The following is a 13,352-nucleotide window of genomic DNA, read 5'->3' as shown; positions in this document are numbered from 1 at the left end:
ACATCCATGTGGTGTCTACTCTTGCATCTCATCTACCATGACTGTCAACTCACTGCTCCATCACCACCTTCATGTAAATATGCCCGCACCCCTCACATGTCAACTTTGTAAATAAATTACCTTACACACTTGAATTTGTGCTGTTTTGTCTTTGGTGCAATATTTACAGTGTTGAAAATGTCAATGATGTATCCAAAAGATGAACAGTATGTAGGCCTGGATAATTTCAAGGCACCGAGGGACAGACAACAGAACAACAGTCACTGGTGTTAGTGTGGCATCACAGACATAACACTACACAAAGCATCCACATAAGTCTACAGGCAGTCAACACAACGTGCAGCAAGTGTCAACAAATAGAGGGGAATATTATCAAGGCAGGAGATTATCGCCGCTTTAGCAGCCTTTTTCGGCCACTAAGCAGCGATAATTCTATTGCCCTTTTAGCAAGCTGTCGCTAACAGCAGTTAGCGACAGCTTGTAGGTGATAGCGAGCGGTTTGTGGCCCGCTTTGCATGTCAGCGATATTTATCTCTAATGACATGCAAAGTGGTGTACCAAACCTGTTAGCAACTTAAGGCAGTCGCTAACATCGCTATCGCCTATTATCAACGCAGGCGTAGCAATGCAAATATTCGCGCTAAACGAGAATATCTCCAACACCTAATGCCTGCTCAGACCTCTTCTTAGCCATTATATCCAATGGGAGGTGGATATTCTGGCTAAGTCCCCATTGGTGATAATGCGTGACTATCACTGATTTACCAGCGATACTCATGCATTTCGCCGATTATGCCGGAAATGTTATCGCATTTAGGATAAACGTTGCTAATAGCATGTTATCTCTGTGATAAAATCCGGCGCTGCTTGGCATTAAAAAAAATGTTGCTAAGCTTATTAAGCGATAAATATCGCTAGTTGTTGATAAGATGCCCCAGAGTTCTGTATATGTTCACATGTGAAATGTCACTGCCACATATCCACATACAGGTGACTCAACATGTGCCTGTCTGTACCATCCACGCATAGCCCTTCACAACAACAGCAATCACACCAGACAATGTACAAGTCGTACCTCATCACCCACCTTCAGGACAAGTAGCGGCTGATGAGCTGTTGACGCTGTTGACGCAAGGGCCTTGGGTCCTCACCATCATCCAGGAGCAGGGGAATCCCCTTGTAAATGGCCATGTTGTGTAGCATACAGCATGCCACAATGATCTTGCAGACCTTCCCAGGCGAGTATGACAGTGGACCTCCAGTCCTGTCAAGGCAGCGGATTCTAAACTTGAGAAGGCCAAAAGTCCGCTCAATGACTTGTCGGGTCCTGCCATGGGCCTCATTGTACCTGGGATTCCGTAGTGGGCTCAGCATCCATGGACGGAAGGGATATGCAGAGTCACCTGTGAATGACAAACACACATTGCAGTGTTGCACAGGCAGAGAGCAGCAGGTCACACACACAGTGCGCCATATCACTAGGCATACTCACTCACAATCCAAGCGCGCTCAGGAACCAGATTTGCCTTCATCCAAGGCACCATGCTGTTCCTCAGGATGTACGAATCATGGGCTGAATCTTGCACACACATGTGACATGGTCATGTCCGCAAGGCACACCACCTGCACATTGATCGAATGATAATGTTTACGATTTCTAAAAATGTGCTCACTCGCCTTTGGTGGCACCAGACTGACATGTGTGCAATCGATGGCACCAACAACATGGGGGATGTGCCCAAGGGGATTTAAGTCACCCTTCACAACGGCCAATTCTGCTCCCCTGGGGAAATGTATGTATCGATCCTTATAGATCCTCATGGTTGCAAGAACATCCCTCAGCACCAGGCTGAACATGGGTTTCGGCATCCCTGCAAAAGTGGAGGGCTGCCATCACTTTGTATGTGGGTGTGAATGCTGTTGGGTAGTGGCAACTAGGCTGCAGGTGGGGCTCCAACAGATCACAAAGGGTCTTCAGGGTCGGTCTGTCGAGGCGGAATGTGCAAATGATCGCTATATCCTCCAAGTCATCCAGCACTGTCAGGTGACGTATGAGATTAGGCCTCCTCCTAGTTGAGAGGTAAATGGACAAATGTCAATAACAACCATCACAAGATGGCCACAGCACATACCGTTAAAGATGTCACGGAAAACCAAAGACTGCCATGAGAGATGCGTGGCACACCAGGTTAGATGGGTGGACGTTTGAGACACACAGAGGGCACACCTCTCCATTTACAATACACAAGTGCTGCAAACAACATTTAGGTCAATGTGAATGCCCATATACGAGAACCCCACATTTGACATGTGCACGCCTCGTACCGTACCATCCACCAATGCGTGTAAAATGACCATGACTGACTCATACCCATCTGCTGTATCTTTCACATCTTAATGCATCATGTGAACTTGGCACACATTCACTACACAATGATCACAGTAGGAGGAACACTGTCACTTGTGTGCATGAGCTGATATGAAAGCACAAGTAAGTAACAACACCATACAGTGTGACAAGCCTTGCCACAACACATTGATTTGTTACACACCATTGACACCAGCTTAACAACGTTAAGCATCATCAACCATCAAATGCATAAGTGACATGGAAGGGACCAAGTACCAATGGGCGTCACACATAACGTGCGTCCACCTGTAGATTATATGGAATAATGGCATTGTGTACACAATGATGTGCACTTCACCATGTTGCTGCTGCAGAGTTCACGATTGCTATTGCATGTGCCCCTAATGGAGGTAGTTACCACCTGGCCACGGTGTTGTGACATCAGCACCACCCCCTCCACAAGTGCGGTAGCCATTGGCATGGAGACATGTGTAGATGGTGGTGGGCATGCTCCGCCACCCAAATTGCGGTAGCTACCACCTGGCGACTGTGGTGTGACACCAGCACCACCCCCCTTCACAAGTGCGTCAGCCATTGGCATGGAGACCTGGGTAGATGGTGGTGGGCATGCTCCACCACCCAAATCGTGGTAGCTACCACCACGGCGGTGTGACACCAGCACCACCCCCTTTATAAGTGCGATAGCCATTGGCATGGAGACGTGGGTAGATGGCGGTAGGCATGCTCCGCAACCCAAATCGCGGTAGCTACCACCTAGCTTCAGCGGTGTGACACCGCCATGGGGCATTGCCTACAGCCAATGGGAACGATGATTGCGGTAGCATGATGCAGTTTTGAAAATCACGGAAGGCGTGCTCCACCACCGCGGTGGCGGTCATTGGATGGTTTTGAAAGATGCACCATCGCGGTAGTGCACCACGGACCCCTGCTTTACATCACCGCCATGGGGCATTGCCTACAGGCAATGGGAGCGATGATTGCGGTGGCATGATGCAGTTTTGAAAATCGCGGAATGCGTGCTCCACCACCGCTGTGGCGGTCATTGAATGCTTTTGAGCAATGCATCATTGGGTTAGCGCACCCCAGGCCCCTGAGGTGCATCGCCGCCATGGGGCATTGCCTACAGCCAATGGGAGCGATGACTGCGGTGGCATGATGCAGTTTTTAAAATCGCGGAAGGCATTCTCCGCCACCGCGGGGGCGGTCATTAGATGCTTTTGAATGAGGCAGACCTGGACAACCAATTATTGCAGCTTTGCACCTTACAAATTACCCCAGGGGGCTATACATCTGTGGGAGTGAGCCTCACAGTTCCACAGCTCACAGAGCCTGCTGCCTGAGACCCACTCCTGCTGCTGCCTCAAGTTCCTGCTGCCTGGGACCCTCTCCTGCTGCTGCCTCAAGTGCCTTCCGCCTGGGACCCCTCACCACTCACTTCCACCACAGGTTTTCCATGTCCACAGTGATGGCAACTACTGAGAAGATCAGTGCCAGTCCATTCACAAGCGAGGAGCTGTAGATCGTAGTGGACGAGGTGCTGGCACAGTACCCAAGGCTGTATGGTAGCCCCAATGTAGTGGTAAGTCATCATTGAGGGAGCTGTAGGGCAGAGGGGGTGTCAGACATGTAGTTGTGCTGGTGCAGTATATGCCTGAGGGTGTGGGGTTGTGTCATACACTGACAAACATGCTGTCTCCCTGGCGAGGGAGTGTGTGTGTCCCAATGTCACTGTTTTCCCTGCCTGCAGTTGTATGTGTGATTGGAGTGTGTTACATTGTCAGCCATACAGAACCACAGGATGTCGGACATATAGGTGCCAGGACAGTAATTGCTCAGGTGAATATTTCTGTGTGCCCCTGTTGTCCGACTCAGTGTGAATCCAGAGACTATGACAGTGCCTGCCCACCCATACAAGAACACATCACCGAACTTACATAGTCCTTGCTCCTGTTCATTCACACTGAATAGAAGATATGCACCATTTTAGCCCTGTATAATTGCTCACAAACGCACTTCTGTAGATGGCTATTTTGTTGGTTAAACCATGTGCCCTGAGGCCATACACATTACAAACACATATGTTCACAGGACATGCTCATTGAATGCTGCCCAGTCATGCACACAGTGCTTCTAGACACAGACACAGGTAGATATGTGATGTATGTAGTGGGCAGACATGCATGGGACTTGTGATGCCTGCAAGCCACTGAGGGGGTTCAGTGCAGTCATCATGCATGTGTGTGAGATTATCAGGGACCCTCTATGCCCTCATGTGTGCATGCAGTCACATCTGTTTGGCCCATGCAGAGTGCCCTTGTGAGGTGTCCCCCAGTTTGGGATGGAGGGAGATTACATTCGGTCCTCAGTCTGTGTCTTGCTACTGTACTCATAGATGTTGGTACACGACACTGGTCATTTACCCTTCTTTTCTCCCACACATGCAGCCCAAGGTACACCAGCGTAAGGCCATGTGGAGGGTCATTGCAGCCAAGGTGCGAGCCCTGTGGGTATCCAACCGATGACGCACCCACTGCCTCAAGAGGTGGGACGACATCAGCCGGCTCGGAATGAACATGGTAGAGATGACATTTAGGCTGCTACCGCACACTGGGGGTTCGGCATGGCGCAACTTAACACCACTGATGGTCCTCATATTGGCAGTGACTAATCAGGAGCTGGATGCACATCTGAAGGAGCATCGCCAGCAAGGCAGGGTTGAGTATTTGGGGAGGATGACTTTGGCTGGGAGCTGATGCATGTGTACAGGGTAGCTTGTCTCCTTTCTGGTGATGAATTGGCTTGGTAGTTTAGTCTGCCCTGTTCCCATGATGCACTGGGCCAGGGACAGACTGATTTGCATATAGCCAGGTTCTGAGCTGGGATGGTGCAGTGAGATAAATAACGGTGATGGATCAAGCCCTGATCTTTGGACTGGGTAAGAGTCGTCTGCTTAATTCAGACACTCTGTTCATCACCACCCCCTTTTCTGAATCGTTTTTGGCCACTATAGGTGTGGCAGGGTATACTCAGACATTAGTCCCTTTCTCACTGCACCATCAGGATTCAAGCAAGCTGGGCCGAAGACGGCTGAAATGCCAGAAACCGGTCCCGGTAGCTTGTCTCCTTTCTGGTGAAGAATTGGATTGGTAGTTTAGTCTGCCCTGTTCCCATGATGCACTGGGCCAGGGACAGACTGATTTGCATATAGCCAGGTTCTGAGCTGGGATGGTGCAGTGAGATAAATAACGGTGATGGATCAAGCCCTGATCTTTGGACTGGGTAAGAGTGGTCTGCTTAATTCAGACACTCTGTTCATCACCACCCCCTTTTCTGAATCGTGTGCTAGTGTCAGGCATTGGGCAAAACTGGCCTTGCAAAGCTGATCCTTCCTGCTGTGCTTTCTCATATTCAGATGAGTTAGGATCTACATGGTCATTCAGCATTGGGATAGGGTGGGGAATCTATTAGGAGTAAACAGCAGGGTCCACTATCTGAGTGTGACTTCATGTATGCCTGCTTTGCATGCACCATGATCGGTGAGTCCCACATATCTGACAACAAGGTGCCCCAGAATACCACATGGTGCTTGGTATGGCCTACTTGGCATTGTGTAATGTCATGTCCTAATAGGTGTGTGTTGTCCCCTCCAGTTCCCTGAAGGTCTGTCAGTGGCAATGAGTGTTGTCCCCACATCATGTCCCTAGGTTTGGGCAGGGCAAGTTCATCCACGGGCAGGGTGTTGTGCTGTGTGGCCTCAAAATGGCTCAGTCATGGCTGATATTCAGGGTTACAGGCACGGTTGTGGTCTTTGTAGTGTGTTGCTGCAATGTGTTTGCAGGGTGTGGTGGTCACCATGTTGATTTGGGCATATCCTGGACTGCATTGATTGGATTGCTTTGTCCTGATGATGACACTAACACAACCCTGCATCTGTCTCTCATGCAGAATTGTCAGTGGACACGGAGGAACAGGAGCGGGAAAACAGTGGTGGCGAGGGTAGCACTACAGCTGCACCGGAGGCCAGTAACACAGAACCTACCAGCGCATCTGAGGGGGACCGTAGTATGCAGGAGGTATCCATGGCTGAGACACAGAGTACTACATCATATGATGCCAGCGGTAATGCATCCATGTTGGCAGTCATAGGGGATGGGGAGTCAGCAACATCATCTACCACACAGCGGTCAGTGCCCAGCCTCCCATCAGCTTCATCTGGTGCTGACCGTGTCCGTGTCAGTAAGAGGGGACGAGTTACTTTCACACCTTGCACCGCTGAGCCTGCACCTATCCCCCTTGCTGCCCTCAGTGCATAGTCTGTAGAGCTCCTGCGCCAGCTTTGTGAGGGCCAGACTGCCCTGCTCAATGCCTTCAATGACCATAAAAAGAAATTAGGCCAGGTGGTTGCTTACATTTATTTATTTTTATTTTCAGAGTTTTATATAGCGCGAACAAGATCTTCGCAGATATCAGAGCGATTTACATAGAAGGGTACATGAGGGAACAAAGTCCAATGGAGGGCATACACTCTGACGTTGGGGGGCTACACCGTACAGTCCAGGCTTTGTCATCCACAGTGACGTCTGCCCTTTAACAGGCACATGCTCCCATTTCAGCTCAGGTGCCTTTGTCCACCCTACAGTCAGTGGGCACATCAGATGACAGTGACCACGGTTCGCATGCATCACAGACCTGATACAACACAAGGAGCACAGAAAGCCATCCCAGAATTCAAAGACAATAGCCCGTCAGGGAAGAGCAAGGCCGTACTAGCTATGAGGCTGTCATCAGGCTCCCATGCCTCAGAGGCATCACCAGTGAAAGACTCTCCTGTCTCTAAAACTTCACGCAGAGCTAGGTGTGCAGTGTCTGCGCCCACTAAGGACGTTTTGTATGGCAAGGGTACACCTAGGAAGGGCACAGGGCCACATCCCCCCACCACATTAACTCCAATTCCAAGCCCAGTGAAGGGGATGGAGGAGGGCACTGTAGGGGCAAGCCCTGGCAAACAGGCAAAGGAGGGCACTGTAGAGGCCACCCCTGGCAAAGAGGCAAAGGATCGCACTGTAGGTTGGACACCTGGCAAACAGGCAAAGGAGGGCAATCCAGGGGGCACCCCTTGCAAACAGGCAATGGAGGGCACTGTAGGGGCAGCCCCTGGCAAAGAGGCAAAGGAGGGCACTGTAGATGGGACACCTGGCAAACAGGGGAAGGTGGTCCAGAGGCCTAGCCAGACAAAGTGTTCCGCAGGATCCAGCACATCCCCAGAGGTAGTGCCAGTGTCTGCACCCGATGCGGGACAGTTGGTGTGTGTGCCTGTTGTGTCATCCCCAGTTCCCATTAACCCCAAGACAGGGAAGCCATTTCGTATTCCCAAAAAGTGGAAGGGCACCCCTCAAACCTCTCCGACCCACACTGTGTCACAGGTCTGCATGACTTCACCTTCACGTGCCACTATATCAACTGGTCCAAACAGCCCTCCAGCTTTCCAAGCCACTGATAGCCCTACATCACCTGGGCCTCTGTCTCCCTAGTCAAGTGGTCCTGCTGTCCCATACACCCAGCCAGCTCCAAGTCCGCCTGATGGCCAAATGTGAGTAGCAGTCCCCCTCATACACCTGTCTCTCATACAGGTGCGCTTGTCCTGCCCATTGTTTGCCACCTGGGTGTGTTGCTGGTAATGGAAGGGTACAGTCAAATGCACTCATTGTGCAGCTTCTCATGTCCTGACTCCGCATTTCTCCCTGGCAACTAAAATTGTGATTCACTGCTGTATCCCCTGTGCCATGGACACTGGCCCTGTTGCTCTGCTGTATTGGACTCTCCCCTGTGCCATGGACACTGGCCCTGTTGCTCTGCTGTGTTGGACTCTCCCCTGTGCCATGGACACTGGCCCTGTTTCTCTGCTGTGTTGCCCTATTCCCTGTGCAGCCTCTCATGTACTTGCTGTGCACCACCCTGCCATGGAAACTGGTCCTCTTGCTCTGCTGTGTTGGCCTATTCCCTGTGCAGCCTCTCATGTACTTGCTGTGAACATTGCCCTGGACACTGGCCCTGTTGCTCTGCCGTGTTGGTGGCCTACTCCCAGTGCAGCCTCTGATGTAGTTGCTTTGCCACCTGCCATAGACACTGGCCCTGTTGCTCTGCTGTGTTGGACTCTCCCCTGTGCCATGGACACTGGCCCTGTTGCTCTGCTCTGATGTCCAATCCCAGTGCAGCCTTTCATGTACTTGCTGTGCACCACCCTGCCACGGACACTAACCATGTTGCTCTGTTGTGTTGGCCTAATTGCACTGCAGCCTCTCATGTACTTGCTGTGGCACCTGCCATGGATACTGGACCTGTTGCTCTGCTGTGTTGCAGTCTCCCCCTGTGCAGCCTCTCATGTGCTTGCTGTGCCACCTGCCATGGACACTGGCCTTCCTGTTTGGAGTTTGCCTGTGCAGATTATCTTGCATATGATCAGCATTGTGTGCCTTGCTCTTATCTACTGTTGTTCTACTATCACATCTGTGCAATATGTGAATAAACACAGTTACTCCTGTTGTGTGTTTTGTCAGTGTCCTTGCTGATTACAGTTCTTTTGGTGTGTGCATTTGGTTGCCTGTGCCCCATGCTCTATGTGTCACTTCAACAATGCCAAGCTCTTTGCCGGCATTGCATTTTTAAACAGGGGTGACAGGGTCTTTAGTCCATTCAGACACTGATACTGTGTTGGCACTTTTACATGTCAAGCAGTTCTCTTTTTAGTGGTTTGTTATTGTTGCCATGTCATCTTGGGGTACACTGCCAGCACAGGGTATGATGCTGTGCATAGGTTTTCATCCAGGCTGGGCAATGTCATGATGTGTGTGTATGTGCCCAGCTGTGTATGAGTATTGTCATTTTGTGTTGGCCCTTTGTCCTGGTCCCCTGGTTTACATGAGATGGGTGGTCAAGAGGTGTGCAGTGTGAAGGGTGTGACTTTGTAGTGGGTGCGGATGTGTGTGTGTGCCCCTGGATTGTGATAGACACACATGTGTCACCCAGGAGTTGTGTGCCTGTGTGGCCCTGCTGCTCCTCACTGGCATTGTGTTTGTGTTTCTTATGCATTGAAGGCACATGGTGCTTTTCTCCTCCTGTATGGCATGGTGTGTGTGGTGTAATACCATCCCCTATGTGTGCCACTTGTGGCTCACGATTGTGGGTCTGCACTCCCTCTATTCGTATATGGTACACCCCCTACATGTCTACTACTGACATGCAAGTCAGTTGACTTTGATTTGAGCTGTACCCTTGGTTTACATGTGTATGTGCCTCCCCATCACTTCATTTGTGACACTGTGCTTGTGGTGCAGTTCTTGGGCCAAGAGTGATTTTCCACTCTGGACATTGCCTCAATGGTTTATGTGCGATATTCTTGAGCTATTTATCATTGAGGATTGCTCATGTGCACTTCAGCTGTGTGTGCAGCCCAGTGCTCTGATAAAGATGGTTTTGCTTTTGTATCCCAGAGTGGTGCATCCTCTTGTTGTTGTGTTAGATGTATGTGTGTTGGCTGTGGGATTGCTTCACTCCCTGGGTATGCTGTTGTATTTGTGCTGTGCTGATTTGTGGTGTGCGTGTTGAGGTAGTGTCAGTCATGTATGTGTACAGCTGTTGTCCTTGGTGTGTGCACACACTGCTTGTTGTACATACAGTGCTGTGTGCATGTGGGCTTGGCATTGTCTTATGTGCATCCCCTGATGTCCTGTGGTGTTTGTAGATTTTTGATTTCATGTGCATCTGTGGTTGGTTTGATGTGGCAGTGTAGTTCTGTGCAGGTGCACTTCTTGTGTAGTTTGTGGTATGTTGTGTGTGTTTTATTCCTGAGTGATGATGTTGTGCACTCATGGTGTGTTTGTGCTCCCATTGCCTTTCCACAGTTTGGCTGACAGGGTATGTCTGTTTCTGTTGGGGTTCTGTGTGTGTTCCTGTGGTGTTTGTGTGTTGTTGTTGTGCAGGCATCTGTGCAGGCTTCCCTGTGTGTGTGTTCTGTTTGTGGCTACACCCAGGGTTTGTGTTTGTTTGTGTATGTGCTGGCAAGGAGTGTCAGCCTTCAGTGTGTGTGGCACTGGTGTTGTGTGTCCTTGTCAGCCACTCCTGTAGTGGCTGTCTCCCTGGTTGTGTGTTGTATGGTGCAGGGTGTGTATTGGGCTTGCTTGTTGCAGTGCTTGTTGCCTGTTGCTGTGCATGGGGGTGCACAGGATGGGCACGTGCCCTGTGACTTGATGGGGTGCGTTGATGTGTGGTTGGGGGTGGTGTGTCCCTGTGGTCTTTGTGCCCTGCCCATGCCTTGGACTGGCCCTGCCTTCTTCATTGTGTGCATGTGTTGAGCGCGGCGGTGACGTGACCGGGACTTTGCTGCTAGTCCGCGGTCGATGTGTGTCCCGGATGCAGAGGGATGACTTGTTGGCAGGTGGTTCATGTGTGGATGCCCTTGTGGATGTGTTGTTACCCCCAGCATGGTGTCTGTGGTGGAATTGGACCCTGTGTCAGCCTGTGTGTTGTGTATTGTATTTGTGTAGTTGCATACCTGCGGCATCGTCCGCGGCGGCCCATTTGATGGTAGTGATGTAGCTGGTACATCACCGGATGCATATGTAGAGCTGGGTCCATGGCGTTCATGAGCAGGTCTCTGCTATCGTGCTCCGCTGTCGAGTTTCCACCGTCTCTGGTTGGGTGTCTCCGCTGCGGTGCATTTGCCTGTTTGGGCCATCCTAATTTGTGGAGCGGGTCGGACGTCATTTCGCACGGTGGAGAGTTTTCATTGGCTCCCACCGCCACGGTGGCAGGCACACTTTGATTTGATGGCGGTGCGCGGCGCTCCGGGGCAGACAGGAAATTACCTATGTTTTTCTATACTAATATGGCGGACGTGAGTACCGCTGCACGCGGGCGGAAAAAGGCCATTACTGCACAAAAGTAATATATGCAATCAAGTGCCCATATGGCAAAATGTATGTGGTCCTAGACGGAAAGCAAAGTCAAAATCAGGATGACGGAACATAAAAGCAATATTAGAATGAAAAACATTAAGTCAACAGTGGCTACACACTGGCATGAAGCCAGTCATCAAATAGCCCAAGTCAAATTTACAATTTTGGAAGTCATTGAGCAATGTTGTGATATGGACCAGAATAAGTAATTACTGAGATCAGAATTCCATTCCATGCAACCACAGGTAATGAATGACCGCGTCGAATGATCGTGTTTCTTATAAAGGATGATATGTTGTAGTTGAGATTATGTATTCAAAAATCATGTTTTATCTTTATGGGATTGAAAATTGCATAACATATTGTGGAGTTTATTAAGTAGTCAGATGTCACAGATTTAGTTTAAATTTTAGGTGGACATAACTTTAAGGTCGAATCAACAATGGGAGTAGCCAATAGATCATCGAACGTTGGCAGCAAATTCATTGTTCATTTTGAGTGGGAGTATTGTTTTGGAAACTAATGGGTCACTATGGATACACAGGTGGATCATGCTGATTTGTTTAGAGCATGGGTATTCACACCCCTCTCTCAGGGGCCAAATTTATAGTGTGGTTTATAGCCAATGGCTGAACCAGTGGGGGAGGGGTCAGTGAGAGAGGGGGCGGGGCTAGAGCCCCCAAAACAACTGTGACCATGAGGTTGAACACAGGCCCCTGCAGCAAACGTCTTCGTCCACTGAGCCACCAGACCCAGCATACACACATCTCTCTATCTCTCTCTCTCTCTCTCTCTCTCTCTCTCTCTCTCTCTCTCTCTCTCTCTCTCTCTATCTCTTCCTCCCTCTGTCTCCCTACCTCTATCTCTCTCTCTTTCTCTCCCTCCCTCCCACTCTCTTTCTCTCCCTCTCTCCCTCTTTCTCTCTATCTCCCTCTCTCTGTCTCTGTCTCCCTCCCTCTCTCTCTGTGTCCCTCCCTCCCTCTGTCTCTCTCCCTCTCTCTCTCTGTCTCCCTCCCTCTCTCTCTCTGTCTCCCTCCCTCCCTCTCTCTCCCTTGCTCTCCCTTGACTCTCCCTCCAGCGGTCTCTCCCTCCCTCGCCCTCCCTCCCCTGACCCTCCACCGCTCTTCCTCACCCTCCCCTGACTCTCCCTCCCTCTCTCTCCCTCTCTCGCCCTCCCTTGACTCTTTCCTTCCCTCGGCCTCCCCTGACTCTCCCTCCCTCTGCCTCTCCCTCCCTCACCCTCTCTTGACTCTCTCCCTCTCTCTCCGTCTCCATCTCCCTATCTCTGTCTAGATGAGGTGTAATAATTCTATTATAAATATCATGAAAAGCAAGAGCTCTTTGGTGCACACATCGAACCATCTTCCCCACCGTTCTCAAAATCTGCAGCACGTTATTAATGACACACTAATGTGGAGGGTGCACAAGAGCTGGCTGGACCGCAGCGGCAGAGTTCAAGTGTAATCCGGAGGGCAGAGATTCTAAGTAAGGCTCGGCTGACTCAGAATTGTATTCCTTCAGTGTCGATAAAACAAATGCTACTCGGGGGAGCACGAGCTGTGCAGAGTGATCTCCAAGTTCATGCTCGTTCAATCAGTCACGGGGTTTGTCTTTGAGTCCTGGTCACTGTATTTGTCCAACAATTCTTGGATTACAAGAGAGCAGAAAAAGAAGTGAAGTGGGAGGACTGCTCCCCTCAACCACAGATGCTTCCCAAGGCCCGGCTCCTGCCGTGCGCTGGGTGTAAAGTGAAGCTTTGGACACTGTTAAGAGTAAAGAGCAAGCTCATGTATGTGACCACCGGAAACCTGCGTGCCAGGTCAAAGCCCTGAAGGAAATATAAGTACCACATACAGGCGTGCAACACCCATTGAGTTCAAAGGGTCCCCCCCCCTCGTGTGTGGCAGCCCTGGATGAGACAGCACGCCTGGAGCGCACACTGCCACACCGGAGGACTTCACAGGTCTTTAAAAGACCATTAACTTTTTAATGAGGCTTTGCTCTGTTTCACCTCTTCTGAGGCCCTT

The 13,352-nt window shown here is 50.4% G+C and overlaps 1 protein-coding gene across 1 annotated transcript in view; it reads right to left on the bottom strand.

Annotated features, from left to right (window-relative positions):
* The window catches only part of LOC147718196 (extracellular calcium-sensing receptor-like), a 175,249-nt gene that overhangs the window by 131,191 nt on the left and 30,706 nt on the right, over positions 1 to 13,352 (bottom strand). The gene's annotated exons all lie outside the window — the stretch shown is intronic.

The sequence above is a fragment of the Lissotriton vulgaris genome, chromosome 4_1 (genome assembly GCF_964263255.1).
Source record: "Lissotriton vulgaris chromosome 4_1, aLisVul1.2, whole genome shotgun sequence".
Lineage (NCBI taxonomy): Eukaryota > Metazoa > Chordata > Amphibia > Caudata > Salamandridae > Lissotriton > Lissotriton vulgaris.
The sequence above is the reverse complement of the archived record's forward strand: the minus strand, read 5'-3'. Positions and strand labels throughout refer to the sequence as shown.